This window comes from Mastomys coucha, unplaced genomic scaffold (assembly GCF_008632895.1).
Source record: "Mastomys coucha isolate ucsf_1 unplaced genomic scaffold, UCSF_Mcou_1 pScaffold14, whole genome shotgun sequence".
Taxonomy (NCBI): Eukaryota; Metazoa; Chordata; class Mammalia; order Rodentia; family Muridae; genus Mastomys; species Mastomys coucha.
Genome location: NW_022196896.1, coordinates 6105462 through 6123255, shown reverse-complemented (window position 1 = coordinate 6123255; position 17794 = coordinate 6105462).

The following is a 17794-nucleotide window of genomic DNA, read 5'->3' as shown; positions in this document are numbered from 1 at the left end:
TTTAACGGTGACCTCAAGTAGCACATACACAAAGACTACAAAGACAATTCAGTCATGAGCAGACAAGCTAAGTCATCCAGATCATGTAGGCATCCAGGTTCCCCCCTCCCCCCACGACCTCTGTTAGGAAGATCAAAGTGAGGCTTGGAAGGAAGACTGCATGGGTTTCCGTCAATCCGGTTTCACAGTGTCCAGTCATTCAGCGAGCTCGCTATTCAGTGCAGCTGTTGTTGTGGCTCCTGAGATGCTCGGCTCTCTAATAAGTTATTTTCCAGTCTTTTGGCAGGAATGAGGCTATCAGAGAAATGGCTTTTCTTGATGTGTTCCAGCTGGAAGTAAATAAGTTCTCCCATTGAAAAGCAGGTCATTGCCTGGGGGTTTCCAAATTTTGCCTGATGGAGCCGTAGGTTAGGGGTCAGTCAAGAACCACTGGCTTTATGTGATTAAGGAAACAGAGAGGCATGGTGGCAAACATCAGGAAGAAGCTAAGCACGCTAAATTTCAATTCCAGATTTCTTCCTAATGCATTTAAAACCTTGAAAATGCCACTTAGCCCCTGGCTGCGCCTCCATCGCTCCATCCCTAATTATTTAGTATTTGTTGCCTACTCATAAAGAACTGGCTCCTGAGGAGAACACTCAGCAAATCAAACAGCTCAGCTACTCTTTCCAAAGGATTTGCACAACCTACAGCCTTGAAGATACCTTTAGCAACAGACCAGAAAAAAAAAGACCACTCACTACATAGACAACATACATTAGCAAAGTTTCAACAGGACAAAAAAAAAAGATGGATGTGGCTTATATCTCTGACCCAGTGCACAATTCCAAAACATTTTTGGTTCAGAACAAGACAGAGGATTTCATCCCTATATCCACAGTCTGGGATGTGGTTATGGGCACAGGCACAGCCCAGTTGTAGGGCAGCTTGGCTGTTTGATTTCCTTGGTTTTGACTGAGTTGAAATTTGGACTTCTTTTGTAATTTTCTCAAAATAAATTCATGAGGAAGCCAAGAAGGCTTCCTTGTGCTGGAACGCATACCCCAAATCCCTTCCCCCCGTGTCGGCAGCACATTCTGTCTTCTTCTGAAGAAGCTAGCACCAGAGCAACTAAGAGCTCCTTGAGACTGTGACCAGTCGCCAGTACTTGCAGCACACACCGTACTGTCAAAGCTATGCATCCTATTTACAGCTGAGTTTGACTCATTGCTCTCCTTGCAATAAGGAGCTGTTTAGTGGCACATCAAATAAAATGCCGCCTTTAAAATACTCTGTATAGAGGCTGAGGTGGAAATCATGGAGCATGGGTAGTTCTGTGCTAGGTCCTCTGGTGTTTTGGTGGGACTCCTAACACTAGAAGTTGGGGGGGGGGAATCTTAGGCTCTATTACCTGCTCTTGGGACCCTTTTCCTCCTAACAGGTTGTCTCACCCAGCCTTTATATGGGGGTTTATGCCTAGTCATTTTGTAACGTGTCATCCCTGGTTTGGTTGATATCCTTGGGAGGCTTGCTCTTTTCTGAAGGGAATGGGAAAAGGAGCTGATCCAGAGAGCAGGAAGGACTGAAAGGAAGGGTAGGAGAGACTGTGGTCAGGGTGTAACAGATGGGAGAAGAGTGAATAAAAAATATTTTCAATAAAATTAATTAAATAATAAACATTGAATTTCAATCATCAATAGGAGGAGAGGACCTCAGCCCTGTGAAGGTTCTGTGCCCCAGTGTAGGGGAATGCCAGGGCCAATAAGTGGGAGAGGGTGGGGTGGCAGGCATGGGGAGGGGAGAGGCAACAGGGGTTTGTTTTTGTTGTTTTTCTTTGTTTCTTTGTTTTTTGGAGGGGAAACTGGGAAAGGAGAAATGTACATGTAAATAAAGAAAATATCTAATTAAAAAAAAAGAAACATCACAAAAACAATCATAAAATTTATATGATTTATAAAAAAAAAATAAACATTGAATTTAAAAAACACACAGTTGTGTGAAGTTGGTTCATTTCTGCTGTTTTGACTTCTTTGTTGCTTGCCATCCTTGTTTTCAAATAAGGTTCCAGAGTAAACTGTCTCTGTCAAAGACGGTGACCCAAGATGGAAATCATTCAACCAGCTAAGAAACTCACCTTTGCCTACTTCTTAGACTCCAGACGCAAGCTCCTCCCTACTCTACATACAATACACATGATTTTTTTTCTCTTGTTTTCTGTGCTGTCCTTCGATTTTTATAAGAAGTATGTTGTGTAAAGATGGAAGCAGAAACAGTGAGGAAGCAATTAAGATGTCCAAAGCCGCCATCTATTTTTGCTTTCAAAATCATAGCTTTGTCTACCGATGAGCTAAGTTCCAACTACTTCAGACTGCGTGACTACACAGAACCACGTTAACATTTGCTTTGGTGCTATGTCCAAAGAGATATAATAACACATGGGAAGGGCAATATATGCAGGCAGACAGAAGACAAGTAGAACCTTAAGGTACAGGCTGCAAGCAGACTGTGTCTCCACCAGGAGCCTGGCTGACCAAAGGCTGTGCTGTGGGGCAGAACAGAACAGGTTTAGATACGGATCCAAATCATGCTTCCTGCTGGAAATGCATCCCAGCCATTAGTTGCTGCCTGGTCTTTGCACAAATTGCTTCCTATGTCACGGTAGTAGTATGATTTGTCTTCACTTGACTTCGTCTTACTGTTTTCTGCTGCCACAGTTTACCAGTGTGGTAATGCTGTGCATTTCCACTGCTGCCTACACTTCTATGGTCATTGGCCCTAGGAGTGTATTTTCCCATGTTTCTTACACAAGTCCTTGATTTTTATCAGTTTTTTTTTCTTTAAAGAAAACAAAACAAAACACTTAATCCAACAGCAACAAAACCTGCTTGGGCTTGGGACTATAGTTCAGTGAGAGAATACTTGATTCACATGCAAGACAATCTCCTAGTTCAGTCCCAGTACTACAACACACACACACACACACACACACACACACACACACACACACACACACGAGTGGAAAGAAAACTGTTTCCCTGGGTTCAGTTGCAGCTCACCTTGAATCCGAGTAAGAACTAGTAGCTAGCTATAGCTTCTAATGTGAAAGATCATTTATAAACCTCAATAGAGAAAATTTCACGACTTCTCCGTAAGACCTGGCAGGGCAGCAAATTGTATTCTTTGCCTTTCATTTAGTCCAGGGAGCCAAGATAAGCTGCCTCTGACAAACACTGCACCGTCACAGATTCACAGAGCCAAGGAAATTCCAAACTGCTATTCATCACCCATGTGAGAGAAATACTTTATGACCTTTAAAGTGGGCCTGTGTCCATTAATATAGCTCTCTGACAATGCTCGACACATTGCAGTGGCGGAGCTCACTCTTGGCTCAGGGAGATCCAAAGGAAGTAACCCAGAACACAGACAAGCGAGTTTTATTGCTTGGCTCTTTGGGAACCGAGAGATTTGCTTAGGAATTCAACCCTACATTCGAGAGTACTCAAACCATCACTAACCCATGCAGCGACTTCAAACTGGCAAAGACACACGGGCCTCTCGGCTCCCCATGGGAGACTCCAGTCTGTTTGTTGCACAGCTGAGCAGAGATATATGTTAATAGTAGCTCTATTCTTTAACATTAGTGTCTTTTTCAGGACTAATTTTACAGGATTATGTGTGACCATTAAATCAATATTCTTTGCAGCAGGGGGTGATTACGTCACTTTCAAAGTTGAAGGTTTTTTTTTTTAAACCATATTACTTTTCTCTTAAAGAACAGAAATTGGTTGGAACTGTTAGAACCACGCTCTGATGATTATATTTTATAATGTGTTTTCACAGTGAACAAAGGCAGAAGTGAAGAAATCAGCCCAAAGCTCTCCATCCATAATGAAACATAAAGACGCCTAATTGAAGAGGTCAGGAACCCATGCACCCAGAGGTCAGGACCGCTTCAGAGGACTCGGATCCAAACCCACCCTCTACTGGACTACACAGTCAGGTGTATCTTCACTTGAGGTCAGAATGTGCCGGGGATCAAACCTGAAACTGAAAAGCAGCATAATTATCCCCTGGGTGTCTGAAACCACGTTGTGAATTGTCCAACGGAGTTTGAATTGTCCCAGGGGACGCCTGGGAGATCAGACGCTGTCTCTGGGTGCCCAGGTACCACTTCTGCTCAGTGTCCCCTCTGTCTATCCATCTCCATCCCGCACTGTCCTTTCCGGAGGCAGACGATGGGGTGGCCAGCACTGCTCTAGCTGTCTCCTTCCTTTCAGTTATTCTGCCTCACAATGAAAAATCTTTCTTTCAACTCTGCCTAGCGCAGCACCACCCCACCCCCGCCCCTCTTCCCTGCCCTTTTCTCTCAAGCAATATAATTTGAGTTGAAATACAAACAGAGTCCTCACTCTTTTTTTGGCTCTTACTGCATTTAATTTTTTTTTTTTTTTTTTTTTTATGAAAGAGGGAAACAAAGGTAGAGTGAACTTTGGAGATTAATATGTCTTCTGGTCCCAGCTGCCAGATTTATTTCTTCTTTGCCGCTAAATCAGGTCATTACCCTACAAATCTTTGTTCTGGATGAAAGATTTAAATCTCCACAGAATTTGGAGACTAGGGGTGAGGAGGTGCAGGCGTAAGCCGTACATAGTAATTGGCTGTGATTTTATCCGGATGTTTGCACAGAGGCGGCTATCAAATTCTGATAAACTTTTCCTGACCCCTTTCACTTGCTGGAGTCCCTGGCAATCCCACCAAGAAACCACATTGTCCCAGCACTTGGTCCTTTGTGCTCATTTATAAACTGTCCCGTATCTCAGATGTCATGTTTCCACACAGCTACTTTCAACAATCAAAGAAATTAAAAGATTTCGGGGAGGTGGGGCGGGTGTTGCTTCACTGGAAGCAGTGGATAATCACATTTTTTTGTTGTTGTTTCTAAAATGACAGCAATTGTCCTTGACGTGTTCTGAATTATTTTTTCAGAATACACATACACACACACACACACACACACACACACACACATCAGGCTTAAGGAAGGCTTAGAGATTCCATTCAGCTCCGCTAAAGGCAAAACCAAAGAACAGTGATGGCAGAACTCGGAAAAGGCATTAAGTCATCAGAATCTCCACTCAGCCAAGCAGCTTTGGAGCAGATGTTACCCTTGTCTTTAAAGAACTGGGAGGACACGGAATACATTAACACAGTTAGCTGGATGAGCCTAGAGCCACGACTGCACTCACACTGCTCCGGGCCCCAGAACACCCGAGGCAGCCTCCGAGGGCACAGCCCCCCTTCCTTTCTCCTATTTGAGGGCAAGCAGATTTCTGAGATTTAGGGCTTGAGCCCTGCCTCAGAACAGTTGCATTGTTCTCAACACAAGAGACTGAAGCCTCGCATATCGGCATGATTGGTTGGACTGAACCCATCTTGTTCTGGAACCCTTGCTGGAATCCAAGCTTCTCGGGGCCTCTGGGTGGAGGTCTCTGGACTCCCATTCACGTGATTCTGTGAGTGAAGCCGGTAGAGTGAAGCTGGGGTCGTAGATTCGGAGCTTTGGGGAAATGCCCATTTTCCACATGTTTAATGTTTCCTTCCCTACTGCTGAAAAGTTTCCCCAAGCTGAGGAAGGAAATGGGACCTGTCAAGGAACAGGGCATGGGAAACGGTTTGGGTCAAGCACTCATCTCAAAAGTCCTGTGAAAGCCGCTGAGATCCTGCCATAAATGGTTGGGATTCTAACTGAAAGAAAGGCTGGGAACTAGAGAGCACATAACTTCAAAACCCCATCTGACAAAATTATCTCTGGCCAGGTCCTGTCATCTTGTCGGAGAGTATACCCTCGGAGGACCTCTTCCAGTAATGCAGGCCTCTTTCCGAGTCCCCACCCCCTAGCCCCTACCCATGCTTAAATGCTATTGTCTTGTTCACTCAATCTCAGTCCTATGTTTATCACATTAACCTCAGTCACCCTGGGACAACGTGATCTAGTGAGCACCAATGAAGGCCTAGATGGATGAATTGTCCCAGAACATATGAGAAGCAAAGACTGTAGAATAGTGTTGAACCAGTGTCCTGGGACCAGCAGAAGGGAGGACTGGCAGTGGACAACATCCCACCAGAAATTGGGCACATATATATCTACCGGAGGAAGATACCAAAAGGAAGCTGAGCGGTGCCTCCGACCATCGGTCTTTATCATAGCTGTATCGAGGGCTAGTCCCAATGGAGAAGCAATTGCAGTATACTAGCCAGACAGTACTGCCCCATATCCTCCCAGAAAAGACTCAGTTCAACACTCTGTGTGACTCTAAAAGACATAACACAACCAAGAATCTAAAACGCACATTTGTCCCTTGTCATTTAAGATGGCACACAGCAAAGTAGGCCACCTCTGTTTGACAGAATGACAGCTATTCCCACAGTGGCTTTAGGAATGCTATTTGAAAATCAGATTATTTATTTTTTTTAAAAGGCTGCATCCATTGTCAGGCTTGTCTTTCTTTTAGTTTATCTAAATGGGACCATCCTTATCTGCAAGGACACAGATACCTTTGTGGGAGGCAGTCTGCATCATACAAATGTGTTACATGGTAATGATCTTTCTGGTTACATTTAGGTGTTCCGCATTACAAAAGCCTACAGTGTATTAGCAGTGAGGCTAAAACACAGGAAAATATCATTCGTTTAGGTATCTAAAAGGACAAAACAGCACAAAATGGCATGAATGCATTGCAATATTTTCACATATTTAAAATTCAACTTGTGTGATTAATCCTTTGAAATGATCCTTATTCGTACGGTGCTCAAATGTCTCCCAGAGGAGTAAGTGGTCTACAAAAACTCTTGATCTCCATTCATGGCTCAAGCACCTCCAGATTAAAAGTCCTGTTGGGGAAATAGTCTGCTCCTGTGTGGGCTGAGAGGCACTTTTATTATCAAGGGGAAGAAAGAGATTGAGTTACACTTAGAAGGGTCTCCTTAAATTTAGGTAATAAGGAGTTGCCCCCTGTAAGCCAGTGCTTACAAATTCCCTTCTACTCTGCTGCCTCAACACTGGAAGGCAACTTTCAGAACAATGGGGCAGGAACATCTTCTCTTCCAAATGTGCTCATTTGAAGACAGCATCTTTGCTTTCTGTCCCGACATAGGACCACAAAGAGGAAAACATTTATGGATGATAACAAAATAAAAATCCACTCCATTGGATACAACGATACAGTACCAGTGAAAACAAAGCTTTATGGTAAAAGTGAAGGATGTGAGTTCTTTTTTAGTGGTACCTAGTTATGTTGGGGTCAAATAAGCCATTTCACCACTCTGAGCCTCAGTGACATTATCTGCAAAATGGACACCATAATTGTCCTTTCTAGAAAATCGTTTACAAGATTCTAAATGGAGAATGTCTACATAATATATGCTAGCTGGCATGCAGTCGACACTCAGCAAATCTCCGTAACCTGTCACACAACATTATATTGAGGACTGGCTGGAGCTTTAGACTGCTTTATGCCCAACACAGAAATGACCATTTTGAAAATGTTTTTGTATAGTGAGGGCTTAAAATACAGTATCATTTACAAAGAAACAGCCAAGCATTCCCAGATGTCAGCACATACTTTTAGAAGTGAGATCTTACAGTCAGACATAAAATGTTGGAGCTGGTCATTACCCTGAGCTCTGGAACAGAGGGAGAGGTGTGTACCTTTAAGCTCAAGATCTAGGAAGAAGTTGTCAAGTCTCTTTACTGACAGCTGCTCCAAAGGTCAAGCCGGGTGGGAATCACAATGAGTGAATCACAAAGGGAAAGAGGTCACTTGAAAGTGATTGGCATGTGTGCCGAAGCCTTCTCTGCTTAGCCAGTACACTGGAGGTCTTAACAAACAAGAAAATCCTGGGTTCAGCCTTTCCTCTTCTCACTAGAATTGTTTCCCACCTGTCTAGGAGATGTGATCTCAAACAGTTTCCTCAGATCCACTAGCCAGCAGCAAACACAAAGAATCATTCCAGTAGTGTTTCTTGTCTAGATCTCTTAGGCTTCCCAACATGCATAAATCATAAAGATGATGAAACCAACCTCTCGAAATTTTACACATAAGGGACCGGACCCCAGAGAGGTTTAGCAGAGAGGTCAGAGGCCCACTGATGGTAGAGCTGACATTAAAGACTTTGCTCCAGATCTCCCTCTAGTCCCTTCCACAACCCACATGTGACTTTCAATAAAGACAAGAGGTTAGCATCCCTTTAAATCAAAAGACCATGACTCAAAAGGAAGGTTTCCTCTGGGAGCAAGACAGGCCACTTCAAGGAGACCATCAATTTACCCAATATTCATTAAAACACAGCAAACCATGCTGGCCTATCAGTGTTTTCTGGAGGCCTCAGTGTGCTGTGGCCTGATATGAATAGAAGAGAGGAGGAGACTGCTTAAGCAGTGAGAAGAGCCAGGCTGTGAAGCGCTGATGATTATGCACAACTTGAATAAGAAAACCTGAGTTTAATTCCAGATATGCCCTCTGTTGAGGTGTTAACTGAGTAACCACGTTAGCAGCACTGTTGAAGATGGAGAGTATGTCCTGTACAAATAGAAAGTCAAATTAATCTGACTTTTATCTTTACAGCTAAGACAACATTTTTCTGCCAAAATAAACAAAAACCCCACACATTGTTTTGTTTTGTTTTTAAATCTTGTTTGAAATTTCCCTAGTTAGTTGGTCCTTTCACCAACCACCTTTGTAAATGTACACACATCACTCACAGACACTCACATCTACACATACACATACAACACCACACCACAGAAGCCTACACATATACACACACCACATAAGCATACACTTTCACAAATACACACATACCACATAAGCATACACATACATGCACACACACACACCACATAAGCATACACATACACACACAACACACACACACACTTGCTCTCTCGATCCCTCCTCCTCATCTTCCTCCTTCTCCTCTTTCTCTCATCTCTTTCAGGAACTGCACATGATATTAATTCCAATAGCACTTTCACAACAATGAGAGTTGTATGGATGTCTGTATATGTACTTTGTTGTTGTTTTTACAATTTTAATTTAAGCCAAAGGGGAGGAGGCAGAAGCCTCTCATGACAGCATAAAGAGCCATTCGGCTGGCTCTCAGATCTGGAAAGGTGTGTCTGCAGGAAACTGAGGGGAATTGAAATATCAAGCAAAAATTTCCCTTTCTCCTTCAGCCTGAAAACCAATATAGAACTAAAACCCTTGCTTCACGCCTTCTTACCCCACTGCCTGCAGACTCACGTAGCACCCTATAATTCAAACAGAGAATGAGATGGCCTGGGGCTCTGTATGAGCCAGTCAGGAGCCAGGCTAGGCAGCCGGCATTCGAGCTTCCGTGGAGTGATGGCAATCGTGCACATCCCCTGTTTCTGACTTCTCCATGCTTGCTGTCTAATTATGTCCCATCTTAAAAATGCAGCAAGAGAAAATTCCATTTCAGCTCTAATAATAGAAATGGGTAATATTTACTACTTTAACAGATTGTTCTGTGTTGTGAATGAAGGCTGCCTCTTCAGTCACATTACACAGATGAAGTCTCTCCAGCAACCGTGGAGCGTATGGGAATTAGAAGCTAAGTAGACTGTGGGGGCAATGTGACTTTAAGAAAAGTAATTTAATCTAAATTGTGATGTTAAATGGAAATCTCATCCATAAAAATTGTATGTTGGGAAAGCAACTAAATGTCTAAGTAGGGAGAAAAGGCAATTTTAAAATGTTATTTTAAAGTATATTAGTGGCACCGAACCTCACGCAATTGAAAAGTCAGATCATTTTCCCAAACAAAAGCTGAGTCTATAAGCTTGCTGATAGCAGTATGCAGCATTCGTTGAAAATAGAAGCAAATATAAAAATATCCTTGAGCTGAAGATAAAAGCAAAAGACAGAATGGCATTCTGGGTAAATGGTAGCCAGAACAAACCTGTGTGAAGATTTGAACACGGTGTCTGAATGGGTGGTGTCTCCTGCTGAGAAGTCCACAAGGACCACAAAGTTTAGATCTAGGCAGTAAACGACTTCTCTATTAGTAAAAATTATGAAAAGTTTTTTTTTCCCTAAATTTCAATAGTGAATAAAATTAAGACAGCTTTAAGAGCTGCAGAAATGGCTCCTTGGTTAAGAACACAGCTTCCTTTGCAGAGGATCCAAGTTCAACTCGAGTATGGTACTTCACATCCGTCAGCAACTCTAATTTCTGAAGTTCTGACTCCTTCTTTTGGTCTTCATGGGCACTGCAAATATATGATGAAAAATATACACACAGGTAAAACATTCATACACATAAAGTCAAAATAAATATTTTCTTACAGCCTTCAGCATATTTTAAACAAACCACTCACTTTCCCTGGGTCACAATAAAGGACAGACAAGCAGTATCAGCTACTACAAATACAGCAGCCCTTGCTAGGGATGAAAACTGAGCCTGCATGTGAAGCTATGCAGTCAGTCCATAGCAAGTAGCTTCATGAGATTCTAGTACAGCTCAGGAGATTACTCAGGACATTGCCAGTAAAGGCAACTGAACAAATGTTGTGTCCATTCACACATAACAAACATTTACTAGGATGTGTCCTAATACCTGAGTGGGGATTGGCAAGCAAGGAAGGGTGAGGCCTTCCTTGCCAACACCCCAAGAACAACGTAAGCTTGGGGGCCACTCTTCATCATCATCCTTACTCTATGGTAAATGTAGGGAGAGTGGGACATTAGCACAGAGTAGAGCTCCAATCAAGGGTGCCTCTCCCTGTGTTGGACCTTCATCACTAGAGGCCTTTTATTGTGGTTCTTCTCTCAAAAGATGTCACTGCCTTGAATCTCTAGTACTATACAGGGAACAACAAACATCTGCCTTTTAAATGAATCTTAGAAAAGAGTTTTGTTCTCAATATGCACAAAAATATTGTGGGAAAAGTTTGGAGGCCTGTACATAAAAATTCATGAGTGTGTATGTCATCTTTAATTATGCCAACCTACATCTTTTGAATGCTCTATAGTTGAAATTTTAAGTGTCAAATTGCTTAGTTATCACTGCCTAATGTGGCTTGAGTAGACATTTATAAATACTCAAGACAATATATGTTATTTACAAGCTATAGGACACCATGTAAAACTTCATAAAAACTAAGTATAAAGTATGGAAGCTAAGATGAAAGTTTATATTTCACATGATTTATAAGATTTAAAATACTAAACAGAAAGAGAAAAGGTATCCTCCAGGTAAAGATTTGACAAGGCACAATCTGTCATATAAATTCTTTCAGTAAATACAAATATTAAACCATTGAAGTTCATCCTACTGTGGATATCATATTCTTTCCAGACTAAACCATTTTAAGACAGAAATGTTAGTTTATTGATATAGTGTAAACATAAATTACAATAATATAATATACTCTCATAAATATGTACAACTTAAAAACATTTGTGTATTTTAAAAGAGAAAAAATGGTTTATTGTGGGAATTTCCCCTAACTTGATCTTTATACCTTGTACACATGCACTGAATTATGCCTATATTAGTTCCTCTTATCATTGCTGTGACCAAATATCTGACAAGAAGTAAATTAAGGGAAGAAAGGCTGGCTGTGGATTCCAGTTAACATGGGATACCATCTATCACAGCCAGGCAGGCATGGCAGGAAGCAACTGGCTAGATTGCATCTGCCATCAGGAAGCGAAAACCATGATCTTTGAACCCCTTTCTCCTTTTTATTTAAGCCAGACACAAGCCCAAGGAATGATGCCACCCACATTTCCAGTGGATATCCCTACCTCAGTTGATCCAATCTAAAAACTCCCTTTCAGGCATGCTCAGAAGTGTGTCTCCTAGGAGATTCTAGATTATGCCAAGTTGACAATCAACATTAACCATTAAAATGCTAAATGAAAAACATGTAGACTTGAATTAGAACAATGAGCTATAATCACGACACAACATGAATACTACCCTTTCTAGAGATTCCCACCATCAAATAAGCTAGTCCATTGCTTTCTAATTCGGCCTCATTCAAGTTCTCAAGACATGGGCAAAATGCAGCCAGACTCTGTCAAAATGTAACTTAAATGACTTCAAATTGAATTCTTTAAACTCTTTGAACTTTTTGAATCAGGCCTCCATCCTCAGTGCTTCCCACCACAACTTGATCTTCCAAACTGGCATGAGGATGACTTATTAAATTCTGCATGCAAGCAACATTCTAGGGTTACTCTAATCTGAAATCTGAAACTCTTCTATGTTTCCTCCTTTAAGCATTTCCAATGGCCTATAAGACACACAGGTTATCACAGCAACAACCCCACTCTTGATACCAATTTTTACATTAATTAGTTTTCTCCTGGCCTTGACCACACTTGACAAGAAGCAACTTAATGGAGAAAGGTCTTACTTCAGCTCACAGTTTAATAAAGGATACGATCTATCATGGTGGCATGAGGCAGCTGATCACAGTGCATCCTCAGTTGGGCGAATGATGAATGTTCCCTTCCTCTTTTCATTTCTTTTTTTTTTTTTTTTTTTTTTTTTTTTTTTTTTTTTTTTTTTTTTTTTGGTTTTTCGAGACAGGGTTTCTCCGTGTAGCCCTGGCTATCCTGGAACTCACTCTGTATAGATCAGGCTGGCCTCGAACTCAGAAATCCGCCTGCCTCTGCCTCCCAAGTGCTGGGATTAAAGGCGTGCGCCACCACCGCCCAGCTTCTCTTCATTTCTTAATGCTTCTTTATTTGGGATGGCACATATGTGGAGACCAGAAAACGACTTGTAGGAGTCAGTTCTCCTCTTCTACCATGTAGTTGCAGGGTTGACCTCGGGTTGGCAGGCTTGGCAGCAAGTGTCTTTACTCACTTAAGACACCTTACTTGCGGCCTTTGTCATTTTGTTGTTATCTTTCTTCCTTTCTTTCATTTTTAGTCCAGACCCCAGCACATGGAACAGTGTTCCAAAATTTAGGGTAGGTCTTCACACCTTAATTAATCCAGTCTGGCAACTCCTTCATGGATACCTCCAAAAGTTTGTCTCCCAAATGTCTGTAGACCCTGTACGTTGAAAATCAGTGTTAACCATTAAAATGCTATACACGATCCCTCCGCCCCCCCCCATTGAAACAATTCAAATAATTGAAACAATTTTAAACTCTTTAAATAGACTAAAAAGTACTTAAAACTCTGTATGTGCATGTCTAAAGAAAGTGGTTGTAGGCAGAACTACCTAAGGAGAGAAAAGGTAAGACATGATGGATATGCTGATGGAATTGCTTGTTTCCTATCACTGCCCATGGCTGGAAGTCACAGCCATAAGGATGCACCTTGCAGACATCATATCAAGGGCAGCGAAACTGACATAGGGTCCTAGCTATCTAATGCAGTCCTTTTCATCCTTAGTCCCAAGACTCTACTCTCCACAGTCAGCTTCCGTCTCAGGACTAAGGCCAGCGGGGACATTCAGTGTCTCAGTGTTTCTATTCCTGTGAGGAGACACCATGACCATGAAACTCTTATAAAGGAAAACATTTCATTGGGACTGAGTTACATTTTCAGAGATTTAGTCCATTATTATCATGGTGGGAAGCTTGGTGGTGCTGCTGGAGAAGAAGGAACTGAGAGTTCTACATTTTTTATCCACAGGCATCAGGAAAGGAACTGCCACACTGGGCATGACTTAAGCCTCTGGGACCTCAAGGCCTACTCCTAGTGATGCACTGTCTCCAACAAAGCCACACTTACTTCAACAAGGCCACACTTCCTAATAATCCCACTTCCTACAAGTCTACAGGGGCCATTTTCTACACTCTACTCAGGCAGAGAGGTCCGTGAACTTAAGAGACATGGAAGTCTAGTATAGCTCAGCTGGTTCAATCCCTCCTTAAAAGTACAGTCAAGCCTTCCTTAAGTTAGTTGATTGGTGATCATGACACTACAGTGAAAAATGAAAACTACCTGTCTCCCACTCATGGCCAACCTTGTCTCAGTGCCTGATGACTCTTCCAGCCCTACTAGACCCAACCACATTCATTTCCACCATTCCCTGTGCCACCAAAACAAAATACAAAACCAAAAACAAAACAAAACAACAACAACAACAAAAAGCATATTGGTATAGAAATCTGAAAGCATGGTTCCCTGAGAGCCTTTTTTGCCTCATACACACCATGTCTGGAAGTTTCTCTCCATTTCTTTTTACAGGAAAAGTACATAGAGTTTAGATTTTCATCTTGGCAAATCTCCCCACCTGGTGAACTGCTCAGATATAGTTGGAGACAATTTTCGGAGCACTTTAAAAAGCAGTCTAATCGTAATAGGAGGCAGTCTATTTATGCAGAGAAAGCTCACGCCGTCAGATAAATACTCATCAAATGCGTGGAGGCAGGTCTTGCTTGGGGAATGCCTTATTTTAATATTTTGAAGTTTATAAATCAAGCAAAGCCCTGTCTTTCATCCTAGCTGCCACACTTTTACAGTTAGGAAAATAAGGTTTTTCACGGTATTTGTAGGTTATAAATAGCATAGTCCTTGTATGTTTAAGACGTATCTGTCACTGTGTGATACCCATAAATTTGGCATTTAAAATTCAATTCTAGGGCATTTAAAATATTCAGGTTGATATAAAACATAATCTGGGTCTCTAAACTTTGGTTTTTTTTTACAACTGATATTTGAAATAATGTATTAAGAGGTTAATACCCTATTCGAAATTGTTTCTACATCTTTCTACTCACAACTGGTTTGTCTGTTATGACTGTCAAGACAAATTAGGAAAGATTTGAGCCGATTGTTCCTTTAGACACAGTGTTCAGCATCCCTGCCATGGATCCATGGATAAAAAATGGAAAGGTTAAAGTGAAAACTTCTGAGATTTTTCCCAGCTTTAATAGTAGGGGGTTCTAGAATTCTATGGTTTAATGCAGTCAGATATGCTCAGAGTTTTCACCCGACACCTCTGAGGACAGTAGAATTCAAAGAATTTTTTTCCCTGCAGTCATGACTGTTGCTGTCATGACATGCAGGAACTGCTGGACTTCTGGAACCAGCCTCAATCAGGAGGTCAGGGGCCTTCCCACCAACTCTTTCCAAGGCAAGCTCTCTCTGACCTCTGACCTTTCTACTAATACTTTGGAGACACAGGCATGGAAGAGTTCAAAGGACTCATATACTCTAGAAAAAAATTCAACTTCTTCCTTGAAGATTTATTTACTTATTTGTTTATTCTTTCTAGTTTTTATATGTCTATGGATGTACTGCCTGAGTGGATACTACATGTATGTAGTGCCAGAGAAAGCCAAAAGAGAACATCAGAACCCCTGGAACTAAAGTTACAGAGAGTTGAAAGCCACCATTTGGGTAACTGACCAGGGTCCTCTGGAAGAATATCCAGTGCTTTTATTCACTGAGCCATCTATCTCTCTGGCCCCACTAAAAATCTTACTTTTATATCAAAATTTATTTGATGCATTTAATTTGCAAGGAAGTACCCTCACAAGCGTCTGAACCATTGGGCAGTGCCCGTTAGCAATGCCTCATCATTCAAACCCCCTACAGAACCACAAACTCATAACTAAGCTTTTAGTTTTTAGCTTGAACGATGAGACTATAAAAAAAAAAAACATGGACTTAAGCAGGAAGATATTTACCAGCCATGCCTTTCCATATGCAATACAGTATTTACACTTTCAGAAGTCACCCAAGATCAATGGTGTGTAGCTGGGCATGATAGCACATATCTGTAATCCCAAAACTTGATAAATCATGGCAGAGAGATTGCAAGCTCAAGTCTAGCCTGAGCTACCAAATGAGATTCTGTCTCATAAAAAAATAAATAAATTAAAAAAAAAAAAGAGCTAGGACTAGTTCAGTAACGGAGTGCTTGCCTAGAACACAAAGGCCCTGAGTTCAATCCATAGTAACACACACACACACACACACACACACACACACACACACACACACACCGAAAAACACATAAATAACTTCTAATTAAACATCTACTATTAACTTCAATCAACTATGAAAAAATGTCATAGATATTTTCACTATGATTGTGGTATCTGTTAAAATTAACAAACATGTTAATGTATACATTCATGTTAATAAATGTGTATTATGTATATCTATGAACTTGAGTTCCCTTGGCATGAAATATGAATATCATGGAATTATCAGCAACCATGGGTAACTGTAAATCTAATATAGAAATTACTGGGCCACTCCTAGAATTTGCTTCAGCAAGCCAGGAGTCATGGCAAAATCTCCATAATTCTGCCTGATTTTACTCTCTAACTCATTCTCATTTAATTTTTCTTCTATGTGTTTGCTGTGGTTTGGTCTCCCAAAAGGCCAGGTATTAAAGGTTTGATTACTAATCTTTGACAGAGCCTAGTGGAAAGGAGTTGGGTTACTATGGCTGTGCCCTGGAAGAGGACATAGGGACCCTAGCCCCTTCCTCGTACTCTATCTTTTGTTTCCTAGCTACTGTAAGGAAAATTAATTCTTCTGCTATTCTCTTCTACCATCATTTACTGTGCTATTAAAGGTCAACACCTCAGGACCAAGTGGTCATTGACTGAAACTTGTGAAACTATAAGCCATACATAAGACTCTGCTGGTTTGAATGAGCTTGGCTCCAAAGGGTCATATATTTGATACCAAGTTGGCAGAACTATTTGAGAAGGTTTAGGAGGTAAGGCTTTGTTGGAAGAGGGACTGGTGCCACTGAGGGCAGGCTCTGAGGTTCTAAAATCCCAGGCCATTCCCATTTAGTTTTCTCTGTGTCTACCTCTGCCTTGTAGTTATAGATTAAGATGTGAGAGCTCTTAGATATTCCTTCATCCCTTCATTTTGACATAATAGACTCTAACCCTCTAACACTGTAAGCCAAATTAACCATTTCCTTTTTATAAGTCACCTTAGCCATAGTGTTTTATCACAGCAATAGAAAAATAACTAAGACAGAAGCTGGTACTGAGCAGTGAGCTATTGCTGTGACAGGCCTGACTATACTGGGTTTTTTGGAGGAATGTGGAAAACTTGGGGACTTGAAACTTCAGACTTAGAAAGTGGTCCTATACTATAACCAGGGCTCAGTGAGTCATCCTAGTAGAAACATGGAAGACTACAGTGTTGAGACAAATGTGGATTATGGAGGCCCAGATCATGAGGTTTCACAGTGGAAACGATATTAGCAACTGTGCTAGAGATCATTTTTGTAATATTTTCACAAAGGATGTGGATGCTTTCTACTTTTGTCCTAAGAATTTGCCTGAAGCTATATTTAAAAGTAATGGACAATTTCCTTAGTGCAGGAGATTTCAAGACAGACTGATTTGACTTTGTCGTATGGTTATCAGTAATCATTCTTACACAGGTCTACAATGGAAAGGAGCAAGTAGGAGAAAAGGAAATATAAAATGTTCAATTTGAATAGAAAAAGAACATCAAGAAATTTATTTTGCAGGCAAGGCTTGTGCTAAAAGAGAAAGGGGGATCAAGGAGGGACCTAACACAAATTGAAATAAAGGAAGAGGTGTGCTCAGGGCAAGACCCCACCAATTTCCAACTTGTGAAATAGAAAGGCCTGAGGAAATCCCTGGTCCTAAAAGCTGACAACAAAGGAAATCTACTGCAAATATGATATAAAGGGGGCAGGCTCCATCCCAAGCTGGCAATCAAATTTGGCAGTGTTGCCCACAGGATTCTGGTTTTAGAGTCATGAAGGATTCAGGAGTAAAGAGGTTGTAGAATATTCTTCCTTAGTTTTGTAGAATTGC